The 13530-nt window shown below is 29.3% G+C and overlaps 1 pseudogene; it reads left to right on the forward strand.

Annotated features, from left to right (window-relative positions):
• Positions 1-700: 700 nt before the first annotated feature.
• Positions 701-8792, forward strand: LOC122856406 (annotated as a pseudogene).
• The last annotated feature ends 4738 nt before the right edge of the window (positions 8793-13530 follow it).

Below are 13530 nucleotides of genomic sequence, written 5' to 3' on the forward strand. Positions count from 1 at the left end.
CCTTTCTTGATGAAAAACACAACAACACTCACTGATATGCACAAAACTATTTAAACAATGTCTTTCACTTTTATTATTCAATGACTAAAATCCGGCTCGAAGGACCAAAATGTTTGAGACTTGTTGAACTGTATGATTGTGAAACAGGAATAGGAATAGTTATAGGCATTGAATAAGAACATCCGTTTTTAAGTAAAGAAAACTGTTTAACACTGTTATTTAATATAACTGAGGTTTATGTACATTTTATAAGTATTGTCGTTGTTTAAAATAATAATAAGTGTAAGATGAAATAACGTATCACATGTGCCGTAGATTGTATTAATCTTGGCACTTAGTCTGTGGTTTGTGAACGATCTCAAAGCTGATTTACGCTCGATATTATTGATCTGACGTAATTTGTTTGATATGTTCTGTGTAACTTTGTGTGTAACTGAATTAGGTTTATGAAGTAATACGTGTATAAAGTCTGTGTACGTAACTTAAGCGTGTTGCTTTGTGTGAAACGTGAAACTAACTGACTGTTGCCGGCCGACCAGCTGTCAGTGTGTGTGTGTATGTATGTGTGTGTTTGACTTAGTATTTTGAGTGTGCTGCCGCTTTACATGTATGTCAGAGTTTCTCAAACAGTATGTGACTTGCAGAATGCCAAATAAAAATTTGTCGCCATTATTGCATCGTAGGCTAACGACTCATCAAAATGAAACATGAGCGATTAAAAACTCAAGCAATGGTCAATGATATTATCTCCACAGCATCATTGCTCACCAGATCATGGAAGTTTGCTTTTCAGAGTTTAAATAATAGAGAAATTGGAGTTCTTGAAGCAGCAGATACATTATTAGGAACTTCTTTGAGTGGAACTGATAGTAATACAACAATAAAATGGTTGAGTGTGAGACGAATCAGAGGGCGTAAAGTGAAACCGTTTGAAGAAATTAAAACAATGGATGAAGAATCAACCGATATTTTCGCCCCGTCTTTAATTGATGACCATTATCCTTCACGTCCTGTTGTTTTGGAAAACCTTTGTCTATATGAGTTTTGCAAAGAGTGGGACGTTGTTAGATCTGAGCCTGTGTTTGATAAAGTCGAGTATTATACACTTAAAATCAATGATCAAGAGAAACCTTCATTATGGGTCAAGAAACGATCTCGAGGCTATTTAATCCATCATTGGATATACAATATAAAAACCCACCCTGAAGACTTTTACTTTTCATTACTATTTTTATTTAATCTTTGCAGAAACACTGATGAATTGAAAGATGGTTTTGAGACATTCGCTGATTCATTTAATGCTAAAAAAGATGAATTTCAAGAAGCATGTAATTATTACAAGCGTCTAGATGATTTTTAAGAAGGATTAGATCATATGCAAAAACTAACTGAAAAAAAGAAAATGAAATTATCGGAAATAAACCTAAGAATCAACTAGAAGATCCAATAATAGATGATATTACGGAAAAAGCTGCTAATGAAGCGATGAAAAATTTTAAAGATATTGGTAATGCAGATGCAGAAGAAGAAGTTGATTTAGATGAATTGATCAGTGAGTTGAATGCTGATCAGCTAGGAGTCTTCCAGAAAGTGACTGATGTTTTTACGGATGATAAAGATGAACCTTCAAAAATTTATATTAGTGGAGAAGGTGAAACAGGTAAAAGCTTTCTAATCTACGTTATTAAAACTTGGATTCAAAAAACATTAAATCACAGAAGATTAGATAAAGAAGGTAATCATGTTCGTATTTCTATTCTATTTGTTGAAATATTTGTAATAAAATTATAATTCAATAGTTATTAAACAAATTATAAAAAATGGTAGACAAGTGAAAAAAAATTTAGTAAATTTATACCATCCTATATAATTTAAATTTAAAAAATTAATTGTTTTTTAATATATATTGTACTAATAGAATTTTTCATATGCAGTATATGAAATTCTCATATACTGCATATGAAATTTCCATATACAGTATATGAATTTTTCATATACTAGCTTCGAGCTAAAAAATTCCGAATATATGATTTTTTTATATGTACTGTATGAAATTTCCATATACCAGCAGATTTGGTGCAACTTCCATATACTGTATATAAAAATTTCATATATTTTTTTGTCCGTGTATAGCTTTAAAATTATAAATAATCAATTAAGTACACTGTTTTTTGGGGACAAGATTTTCAGGCTTACAAAAATTAACTGGTTTGTCATATTTCGTGGGTTTACCAGGACTTTTTAAAAATCTTGTTGCTGATAGTATTGTTTTAAATTTTTGTCAAAAGCTGACAGATAGTACAAAAATATAAAAATCATAGAATTTCAACTTGCTTATGGTTCAATGGGTAAAAATTCATTTATATCACGTAATGTGGTTCATAAGCTGAGATCTATATTTCAAGGTATTCCCAATGTAAACCTTTCTGTGATTCACGGTATTTTTCCCGAATTGGTTTTCCCGAACGGCCTTTTTCCCAAATGACCTTTTTCCCGAAAATCTGTTTGCCCGAATGCTTTTTGCCCGAATGCATTTCGTCCGAATATTATTGTGCCCGAATTTAAAAAAAAGAAGAAACTATTTAAAAGAAAAAGAACTAATAATAAAATAAAGTTTATGAAAAAAAAAGAAAGTACTAATACTAATTTCATTATTTACCGTCATTTGTTTTATTTTATTTGATTTATTATTTCCGTTTTTGAATGTCAAATTTTTAAGTACATTTTATTTAAATTTTTTTTAATTCTGTAGATTAATGAAATCAGGAATAGTCAAATATCAGGTTGGAAACTAAATGAGATATGGTCTGGTCTATTGTTTTTTACAAACGTCGAACTGTTAGTGCACGTCTTTTTGCCCCCCGGAATGTGGATCAGAATATTCTGCAGTAATACAAATATGTAATGTAGATTCTCGATTCAACGCTCTAGGGAATAAATTTTCTTACATCAATGAATTAATAGCATTATTGAATGAATTTGATATTGTTGAAATTATTATTTTGATAACTGTGTGTTTTAATATAGAAATTGAGTGTTCTACAAAAAAATTTCAATACATTATTGGGCCTGTTGATTTTTCAGAGAATGACTAAATAAATTTGGAGAACAAAGAATAAATCAAAAATCATTTTTATATCTATTTTAATATTGTGTAATCAAAATAAATGAATTGTACTTTTTAATTAAAATTGTTGAACTTACTTTATAAATATCGAAATCTCAAAGTGATGATATTTTTTAATAATAAATGTTGAGAATAATGTAATAATTTTTTGTGTCAAATTGAAAAATCAAACTATAAACTTGATTCAAACTAAAATAAAAGTATCACGTTTATATTGGAATAGCAGATGAAATTTTTCTAAGTTCTTGTATTGATTGAACGCCATATAGTAGACATACAAAAGACCTGGATCAGTATATCATATACATCTCAAAAAAAAATGTGCAACGCCGGACAAAAAATATGACTTTTCTCAATTCTTTTACTTGCGGTTTTAATATCGATTTTATCTTTTTTTTTCATACAAATATGAACGAAGAGATGTTAAAATTGAAAATCTATATATATATATGAATAAAAGTCAGTAATAGAATTGTGATTAAAACCGCAAAGTAAAAGAATTGAGAAATAGCATACTCCATATATTTTAACTGATTTTCTGACTTGCACGGCGAGAACTATCGGCCAAGGTTAGCAACGAGGAATTCTCACTATCTTCCTCAAAATCACCGGGAGGAGCCATGTTGGTTATCTCGGAAGCCAACAACCGTAGGAGTCACAAGAACAAATACGAGAACCTAACTCAGTCTTAGAAATGGTAGAGGGGCGTGGTTCACCTGATTGGATTATGAAATACGTAACCAAACCTGAGAGAACTATCGTGAACCAAGTACAGTGTGTTACATACGCCTATATTACATTGCGACTATACTATAGGAAAATACTGACGTCACAAGTATCATAAGTGTAGGAGCAAAAATTCTACACGTGAAATAAGTATTTTGTATAGGGAACCATACAACGAGCCATCGTGACCTGGTCTTACCCATACGTTGCTATTGCAATAATAGTACATCTCAATATTATTATTATTATTGTTATTATTTACGGCAATCCATTCGTGAACTCACACATACACAGTTATGTGTGATAATGGTCTAACCATCACATACACATTGCGAAGCGAGAATATAATAATAATTATTATTATAATAAGAGAACCATATAGCGTGATGATTAGTATTAGTCTGTCATTGGAAATTCGGACAGAGTTTCACCAGGACTTAACTCCCGATACCTAGAGAGCCTTCACGAGATATCCAAACGATGTCGAGAGAACCAGTAGTGAACCATAGAGAGCCAGTCAAGAGAAGGTAGTGATCGGTCGAGAGCCAGACAAGTTAAGCTTCACGACAGCGTTAAGTGCTAAGCTACTGTGAGTCCTCTGATCCCCCACTCACGCGCTCTTCCACCTATTGTCTCGGACATGCACAGCACGCTTTCTTAGCCTGCAACACGAATAGGTATACGATCCAGCCCGTAGCCTTCGAAGAGTTCGTTTTTTCGACAGATGGAGGGAAAGACTAGCGCAGGTCGAAGTTTAACGTATCAAGCCTACTACGGGACCTTGAATACCTACGAAACATGTGCCACACTGACACCACTCGTAGCAGACTTGACCCTTCACAGAGTTTAAGCAGTGATCCTTAGAATTATTAACAGTCAACTCCTATTAATTATTTTTTTCGAAAACCGGCGAAACAATAAATTTCGTTACAATGTATATTTTTAGAATAATCTGTCATAAGATTTCTGGCCTTAAATCCCGATAAAAGATTAGTTAAAATTTTTTTTAATTAAAATTTAAGTAAGTTTTTTAATAAAATCAATCCATTGCGGGGGGGGGGGATGGGGGAGGAGAAATGTGATAAAATTTTTTACAAAATTTATATGAAAAATATATATAATTTTATATAAGCTTATATATTGTAACGAGATTTGGCAGATCTCGCGCTCCCGAAAATAATTAGAGGTCTGGTCTAAGGGGTTTATCCACGAGCGGATAATCCGGATTCCTACAGACAGATTCATATCCCGTACTTCGACACTCCCACCGGAGGTCGCATTAGGTGTGTGCACAGATGGTCGTATAAAATGGGTCAAATGAAATGGGTTTTATAAAAATAAGAATTTCCGAATAAAAATAATGATTGTTTCTAGATTCATTTAAAGACAAGGAAAGTTTATGCCAAGTTTTCACAAATTTAAGAGGACTAGTAAGTACATGATTCAATTTGGCAACACCAACGTGAATACTATGTGCATTTTGTAATAAAAAAATTTTAATAATTAATAATAATGTGAATAATAGTTTTAGAAAAAAAAATGAAAAAATTGATTTTTGGAAAATGTTGTTGATCATGTTTTATTTCTTTAAAATGGAAAAGCAATTAAATAAAAAAAAGACAGACGTTTATACAAAAATTTTTCAATGGTGCAAAAAACGGCGCCAGCAATAACTTATAAGAAAAATCAAGATAGAGACTTCGTTTTAGGCTCAAAAAATGCGTCTTCAAAAACTTTATCGCCCGCATCGTGGACTTTTTCCGCTCTGAGCAGTAGTTTTTGAAGCAGAAAATAAAAACCTTGAAATTTGAAAAAAAAGACATATTTTTTTTTTCCTCAAAAAGTATGGATCAAAGAAAAAAATTTTTCAAAAAGCACTAGATCTTTTGAAGACGCTTTTTTTAAGCCTAATACAAAGTCTCCATGTTGGAAATAACTCCAAATATGGCCGTCCAAAAAAATAAAAAAAATGGCGCTCTATTTTATCTTTAACAAAATTAAGAATAGTTATCTCTCGATTGGAATTGAAAGTAATCGACTAATGGCTGAAAAAAATATGTGACTGACCTCTCATTTTGCGTCTTAAAAAACTCTATGGCCCGCATTGTGGGTTCTTTCTGCTATCTCCAATATTTTTTGAAAAAAAAAAAAAATAAACATAAAAATTTATTTTTGAATAATTTTATTATCAATAAACCATGAAATTATTTAAAAACCATAATTTTATTATATTTGAAAAATTAAGATAACCATGGCCCTAGCCGAAGTATTGAAAATTTTTAATTTTCAACGGGTAACACGGGCAACACGCCACAACAAACGTTACAGGTCTTTTCGTTTATTTGAAAAAAGAACAATGTGAAATTAACAATATAAAAATTCTTTTTGATTACATATTTTCATTTATATTGTATGAAATATTAATCAAGAGGCACGGTAGTGCCTCTAGTCAAGTATGAGAAAGAAAAGTATGTGTGTGATGAGAATATGTGTGAGATGAGATTAACTACTACTACCGTGCCTTATTATACATCAAATATTTTGTCCCCTTCCGTCGCGAATCTATTAGAAATTTAATTAAAATATGATAGACTTGAATGAGGCTGCTGAGGTTTGGTAATGATCCCATAAATCGATGTCGAGCTTTTTTTTAAAAAAAAAATCAGATTTTTCCGTTGCAGTAATATATATCTAAAGCATAATTGATATTTACGGTCTTTTCGTTTTTCTCAAATCGACTACATTTTGTTCGTTCAGTTGGTATGGTATAAAACTTTACAAGGGTGATGCCATATTGGCTGCACTGCAGAATTTTATTTTATTATTTTTCATAACCTCCAGAATACGTCGTTGAACTGTCACGTTAAACGTCAAAAAAAAAAAAAATATATACCTATAGGTATATATAATAAAAACAATATATATTTACTAAATAAATTAATATAATAATAATAATAATAATTTATAATAAATACATCATAATGATAATTTATTGGGTGGTCTTGATCTTGGTATAACAAGTCTTGGTGGTAATGTTGAGCAAAAAGAAAAAGACTTGTTGCTGAATTTCGTAATCGTTCAGTAAATCCGCAAGATTGGGAAGTATTTTACAAGTATGTTGTGTTATGTTATGTTATTTATTGCTATTATTATTTGTATTATTTTAATTTAATTATTTATATTATTTATATTATATATTTGTGTATTTAGAAAAGGAGAAATAACAAGTGAACATGAATTTTTAAATGATAATACAAGTTGGGCATCTTGGGCAATAACTACAATGGTTAAAACACAATAACATCACCAGAAACAAATTACATTCATTTTAAAACACTTCAAGAAATTGCTGATTTAATAGGTATATTAAATTTATCTGTTAATGATAAAGATTTAATTATTATTATTATTGGTGAAATATATTTTTTAATTAAATTTTGTTTAATGCAGATATTTCAATTACAAGTATTGCCACCGTCAAGCAATATTACATTACCATCTGGACAAGTAACACAAGTACTAAAAGTATAACAAATTTATCATATTTAATCTATCTACATGAGTCCACAAACAACAAATGATTGAGAAAAAGATTTAATGATACAAAATAGAATACGTCAATTAAAATGGGTAACATGTCATAAGCTGAGGAAAAAAAAAAGGTGACAGAAGAGTATTTACATTACCAGAAATAACTCTCTCTGAAATAACATAAACAAGTATTAGTGATCTTTTAGTAACAATCCATATTTTATTTCAACTATCCAACAAATTTAGCTAATTTTTTGGTATCATTTTTGGTTAATAAACGTCCATCAGTTCGTGAAAAAGTTTTTAAGCGTGTAAAAAATATATTTAAAGATAATAAACGTGGTAAATCACTTGTTATTATTCGTAAATTAAACCAATATATTAAATTACGTGGTCACTTGGTTCATACTGAACTTGTTAAAGTATTATAGTCATTGAGAATAAAAGATATTGATCTTGATAGAAAAAGTGATGATGAAATGACACAAAAAAAATTAATGAGCCATCAACAACGTATACTTTCATTGAGTAAACGTGAAAAAAGTAAAAAATTAGAAGCTGTTGAAAAAGAGCTTGAAAAGTTGAAGAACAAAAAATATTAACTGAAATAACAAGTATTGTATTTACAATATATTTTAGAATGTTAAAACAAGCACCAAATAGTCAAGTTTTACCTATAATGTTTAGAGGGTCTAGCTAAATTTGCACATTGTATTAATCTTAAATTTTATCAAGATTTAGCTAATATCATAAATACACTGATGGAAGAAAAAATTTAGGTTTACGTGAACAATTACATTGTATACAAACTGTATTTACAATATCGTCTGGACAAGGACCAGCATTAAATATTGTTTCATACAGATTTTATGTACATTTGTATAAAAATTCATTATTATCAATTAATGCTGGGAAAAATCAACAAGATTGTCATATTATCATTGAAATATTAATTCAAGTGTTGATTAATCGTAGAAAAAAAATAACACAAAATCGTTTAATAGCATTTATCAAGAGAATTGCACCAATGTCATTGCAATTACAACATCATGGATCATTGAGGCTACTTGGTATTATTAAAATAATAATGCTAACAAAATCAATTGAGGGACTTTTTGATACTGATGCTAATTCTGCTGATGGTTTTTATCAACCAGAACTTGATGAACCAGAATGTTGTGATGCATATTGTACATCATTATGGGAACTTGTTGCATTACAAAGACATTATCATTCTGTTGTACAAAAAATACCACGTAATATTGCAGCTGGTATACCAATAACTGGTGTTGCTAGTTTACCACCAGAACATTCCAAATTAAAACCCAAAGATTTGTATGGACAATTTGATCTAACTGGGTATTTAATCCATCAATTGAATCTACATGAGTCCACAGACAACAGATGATCAATTATTAATTGTTGTAATAATATATCTAAATTATTACAATTATCAGTTCGTGGACCAGCATCAGCTGATGAATTTTTACCAGTTTTAATATTCATTGTGCTAAAAGTCAATTATTGAAATGACAAATGGTAATCAAGATAATAACATTAAAGATGATAAACAACAACAAATTGAATCACAACAACAATTACCAAATACGAAAGAAATGTATTTGTGTTGATGAGAATATGTGTGATGATGAGAGTTAACTACTACCGTGCCTTATTATACATCAAATATTTTGTCCCCTTCCGTCTCTAATCTTTTAGAAATTTAATTAAAATATGATAGAGTTGAATGAGGATGCTGAGGTTTAGTTATGATCCCATAGATCGATGTCGAGCTTTTTTAAAAAAAAAAAATCAGATTTTTTCGTTGCGGTAATATATATTTAAAGCATAATTGATATTTACGGTTTTTGCGTTTTTATCAAATCGACCAGATTTCTTTCGTTCAGTTGGTATAAAACTTTACAATTATTTTTCTTCTCTCTCCTAGACGTCTCTTTTTTTTAGTGTTTATATTTTGGCTGCACTGCCAATATTAATTTAAAGTGGACATTTAGCTTTCTGAAATTTTCTTTTTCAAAATGACTTTTGCTATTTATATTTATTTAATAATTCATCTTTATATGTGCATCTATTTTTTTATGTTTTTTTTTCTTTGAAATAATGATAAAATGGCTACGTGCAATAGAACTCATATTTTCTTAATTTTTTTTTTAACCTCATAAAATATACTAATTAAAATTTCAAAAATTTATATATTTAAATAAATGAATAATTCTTATAAATATTAATTAAACAAAAAATGAATTGTATGGAAATAAACTTTAAATTATTTTCTCCGCATGGGTCAATTTCGTAGAAATTTGTTAAAATTCGCAGACAGCTCTTGGAAAATTCGTAGAAATATTTATACCAGGGATACCAGCATTACAAGAGAAAGGTTTATTATTTCTTTGGGTAATTGGACGTGCTACGGAATTTGGTCGTGAATGTTTACAGCTATGGGGTTATGATAGAGTTGATGAAATAATATCCCTGGATAGCTATTCTCGACATAATTATCCCCTCAGTTATCCCCGGCGACAGGGATAACTATTTTGTGGAAATTTACCTTAATTTATGGCTTTATTTGTATCTTCTTCAATGGTTTCCATCAAACGACTATATCGCTTTCGAGCGGTTTCATGTTATCCCCGGTACAGGGGATAATTATGTCGAGAATAGCTATCCTGGTGAAAAAAAATTCGGCAAATTCTAACAGATCCTTACAGATTCTCGCAGATTCACACCGGTTTTCGGAACAACTGCCAGATTCTGCCAGATTATTTTTACCAGGGATAGGTTAAAACAAATCAATTACAAAGAATAATAAGAACTGGGGCGCTATTCTTGGTCCCGTATTGCGGGAGTTATTGCGAGTCTCGCAATAACGATTCGCCGATAAGAAATATTATTCGCGATAGAAAAACATGAAGGCTCTTTTTGTTGCTTTCATGTAAATTTTACCTTATTTTTGCATTTGCATACCACAATGGCAGCTTCACATGAAAGCAACAACAAGCGCCTTCATGTTTTTCTATCTTAAGATAAAAAATATTTTTTGTATGGGGTAGTCTAAAATAGACAAGCTTAAACACCTTGTTTATTTTGATGATCAGGACGTATGATATGTTGTTATTTTTTATTGTAAACGATCAAAAGACACTACAAAAAGATATGATATCAAACAAAAAACAAAAATAAATTTTTGTACAAAAAGGAGAGTCAAGTATTCGAAATTGTTATTATTTTTTTTTTTAAACATACAAAAAAATCAATATTACAGTTGCTGAAGCAACTGTGCCTTCCCTTCGGGGGGAATTTTAATTTCAATTTTTAGTCTATATAAAATTGAGGTAATGAATAAAAATGATTCGTGAATAGAAATATTTATTTTTTATTGTTATAATGCGTAAAGTTTATTTAATTTTCGTTCATTTTGCTTGTTCCTTCTAATGGGTCATCTTCATTTCCGGAATCGCTTTCTTCTACCTTTTTAAATTCTTTGTTTTTATTTATTTTGTTGTACCATGATTTTACTCTGTGAATGTTTAGAATCTATTTATAAATTTCCATATTATATTTTATTTCTTTTACTTTACTTTTTTCCCTCTGTTGAATTAGAATTTAGTGTTTTTGTCGTTGTCAAAGTCGTTGTTAAGTTTTTAATCTTTTTATATTCATTTATTTTCAATTCTTTCAGCGTATCACGTCACCCTTTTTTCCCTCAAAACTTTCTGCCTCTTCATTCAACATATTTAATTCAATCTGAAATATATATTTTTTATTTTGGTCATCTTTTATTCTTTTTTTTTTTAAATAAATATTTTCAGGAAGGAGGGTGAAGGGTAGGAGGAGAGTGGGGAGGGAAAAAAGGGGGAGTAATTTATATGTTCCCATATTTATCGTGTTTTTCTTTATGTTCAGTGATTTTTCCTTTTAAAATTTCTCATATTTATCGTATTTTTCTTTATATTTAGTGATCTTCCCATGAAATTTTCGTATATTTTCTTTTATATTTACTGATATTTATGTGATATTTTCCAATATTTATCGTATTTTTATGTATTTTCCTTTATATTTACTGGTATTTACTAGATATTTTCCCATTTTTATCGTATTTTTCTTTATATTCAATGATTTTTTCTTTAAAATTTCTCATAAATAATTAATATGTTCCCATATTTATCGTGTTTTTCTTTATATTCAGTGATTTTTCCTTTAAATTTTTCATTTATATCGTATTTTACTTTATATTTAGTAATCTTCCTATGAAATTTTCGTATATTTTCCTTCATATTTACGTGATATTTTCCCATATTTATCGTGTTTTTCTTTATATTCAGTGATTTTCCTTTTAAAATTTCTCATATTTATCGTATTTTTCTTTATATTCGGTGGTTTTTCTCGATATTTTCATATATTTTTCTGTATTTTCCTTTATATTTACTGATATTTTCCCATTTTTATGGTATTTTCTTTTATATTCAGTGATTTTTCTTTATATTTACCAAATTTATCGTATTTAAATTAATTAAGGGACTTAGAATATTTTCGGGGGGGGGTCTACCATGGTTGGGGGGGTCCAGCTGAAAAGCGAAAACAATAGGAAATTAAAATTCCTTAAAAAGAGAATATCAAAAAAGTCAAGTACAAAAGTACTAATTTCTTTAAAAATCATTGACCCATATGAATGGTCTTAACTTTTGACATCATTTTATACTTGACCCCGCCCGGTTCTTCCTAAATAAAATTTCGAGTCTTTCACACAAATGTAGACTCATCAATAAAAAGTGAAAAGTAGAAGCTCTTCATCTGTATCAAATTGATCAATACGAATATGAAACATAATACGTATGTAATACTGAACTGTCGTGAAAATATTTCGCCGCGATTACTTTGTATTTCTCCATGATTAGTCTGAATTTCTTTAAAACTAACCCATACTGAGAAATGTGTGAAAAAATTTTTTCAAATTTTTCTGCAATCGTTGGTGAGTAGAGATGTGAGTCGATACGGTACCGTATTTAATACCGAGCGCCAAATACGATACAGATACCGAAATACCGATGTTCCGATGTAAAAATACGTTATCTGTCATTGTATTAATACCGAAAAAAAAAATACCGGTATTTTGACATCTCTATTGGTGAGTGGCAAAAAAATGACGTCAGTAAAATAGTTCAAAAAGTAAAATGTAGGGGCGCTTTTAATGTATAATGCATAGAGTGGGTATAAGCTTCTCCCCCTTCTAATAATGCATATTGCATGGTATATGAAACTAAAGATTGCTAAAGATGCACATATGTATGATTGTATGAATAGATATCCGTCGTCAATATTATAAACAATTATAAAAGTGTGTAGGCTTGAAACTTTATTTGGGAAGAACCGGGCGGGGTAATAAAAGTAAAGTAAAAAATCAAGTATAAAATTTTGTCGAAAGTTAAGACCATTCATATGGGTCAATGATTTTTAAAGAAATTAGTACTTTTGTACTTGACTTTTTTGATATTCTCTTTTTTTGTATGTTTAAAAAAAAAAATAATAACAATTTCGAATACTTGACTCTCCTTTTTGTACAAAAATTTATTTTTGTTTTTTGTTTGATATTATAATATTGAAATATATTTAATGCTTTTATTATTATATTTCATTTTATTTCTTTTATTTTTGTTATTTTTTTTATTAAATTATATTTTATTATAGTATAATGTTTATTATTTTGCTTTTAAGATAAAAAAAAACATTAAAATATAACCATTATGACAACACTTAAAACTATCTCATGTTTGAATATTCAGTTTCGTTTTCAATTTATTACAAACTTATTCAATAAAATGTACGTGATAAACCACGTGGTATATTGTCAGTGCTCACAGGTAAATACGTTGATTGAGAGTAAAATATCATGTTTAAATTTTTACGAATGAAATATTCGTTGTAAATCTGGAATAACAGTACGTGCCTTTGGATGAATTGGTTTGACACTATCTCATATATATGATGCTGCAAAACTTCATACTGCGTTATTATCTGATAAGGGGAATTCAAATCCAATGTAAAACTATCTCATGTTTCAATATTCAGTTTCGTTTTCAATTTATTACAAACTTATTTAATAAAATGTACGTGTTAAATTTTTTTTT

This window comes from Aphidius gifuensis, linkage group LG5, assembly GCF_014905175.1.
Source record: "Aphidius gifuensis isolate YNYX2018 linkage group LG5, ASM1490517v1, whole genome shotgun sequence".
Classification (NCBI taxonomy): domain Eukaryota; kingdom Metazoa; phylum Arthropoda; class Insecta; order Hymenoptera; family Braconidae; genus Aphidius; species Aphidius gifuensis.